Genomic DNA, 1461 nt, shown 5'->3' with positions numbered 1-1461 from the left:
AATAAGAAATACAGCATGAATGACTGTTAACAAAGTCTTACAGGTGGACTGAGTTCGTTCTTGGAGTAAGTTTAATCAAAGGCAGCCATAGGCATGTAAGTGCCTAAATACATTTACAGTATTCAGTCTCCAATGACCACGCAAAAAAAGAGAGGAAAGGCTTGGGGAAAATTAGATCTAGCATTATTATCTAGCATTGGTTCTTTCAGTGATTAAACAGAGTTAAATAAAAACAAACTTAAGGCACTTTTGCTCTGCCAGCAAACACTGAATATAAAATAAAATTACTTTCTGGAAATGTACCTAGAGATCTTCAGTAAAGGATAGACTTCTTCATACTTTAATACTGTCCACCTTGTATGACTATCATGAGCATGGATCACATAAAGCAAGAGTATCTGAGAACCAAAGAGCAGGTTTTATTGTGATGCGGATTACCTTCTTAATATGTTTGAATATTTAGTCTGTTTTTTTAATAAATATTCAATGGTGAAACAAGTAGTGAAGCATTTCTAATACAGGTGTTTCAGTCTTTTTTGCAGAACTTTGGGATGATACATACCGAACAACTTTGTTCTCATTTTTAAATGAGAGAGTAAGCTCTATTTAACGCTGTTCAGAAAAAGTGTACGGACCAGAGTAAGCTCTATTTAACGCTGTTCAGAAGTAGTGTACGGACTGCATGTAGAAACACTCTAGCTTGGTATCATTTTCCTATTGTCACAAAAGCATTTTTAAAAAATGTCTCACTAGAAAACAATTGCATCAATTTGCATATAAATTTGGAATTTCTGATTTCACAATTCAGTAGATAGGTGTAAGAAGCAACCTTCTGTACATGAGGGAGAAATGCCTTCACAATGCTAGGAAATTGTTACCTACACATTTTACACTAAGGAATCATGGGTTGGGCTGGTCAAATAAATCCTTAAAAGATTAAGCCAGTAACTAAAGCTCAGAGTTTATTATTTTCTTCCTAAGAGAGAGATTAATGTCAGGACAGAGGGGTGAAAATACATGCAATGCAGCCTTTCCCCTTGAATTTCCAAATTCAGGACATGCGCATATCATGGAAGAAACTGCGCTGTCCCTACAGCCCCAGCTGGTCCTGCGGCCGGCGGCGCCCGGCACGGCCTGATCCCGCTGGAGTGGACCAGAGACCGCACGGCTGAAGCCGTGGCTTTGCACTGGGCTGATAACACATAATGCATTACTCCGCTGAAACTCACCCAGCAATCAAGACTCGAACCCGGAATTTGAAACACTTAAAATACAACATCGGTAGCAGACACAGGTAACAGGAATAACACATTTAGGGCAACTTCAATACACAGAGCTGTTGGCTACAGCAGCGCTGAACTACAGAACGGGCTCTGGTGGCTTTTCTGCCCTCACTTTGTGAAAGCTGGTACAAGATTTGTTACCGAAGGCATCAAGCAAGACACGGAGATGCGTTTCCTG

Source organism: Fulmarus glacialis, unplaced genomic scaffold, assembly GCF_000690835.1.
Source record: "Fulmarus glacialis isolate BGI_N327 unplaced genomic scaffold, ASM69083v1 scaffold14594, whole genome shotgun sequence".
Classification (NCBI taxonomy): domain Eukaryota; kingdom Metazoa; phylum Chordata; class Aves; order Procellariiformes; family Procellariidae; genus Fulmarus; species Fulmarus glacialis.
The sequence above is the reverse complement of the archived record's forward strand: the minus strand, read 5'-3'. Positions refer to the sequence as shown.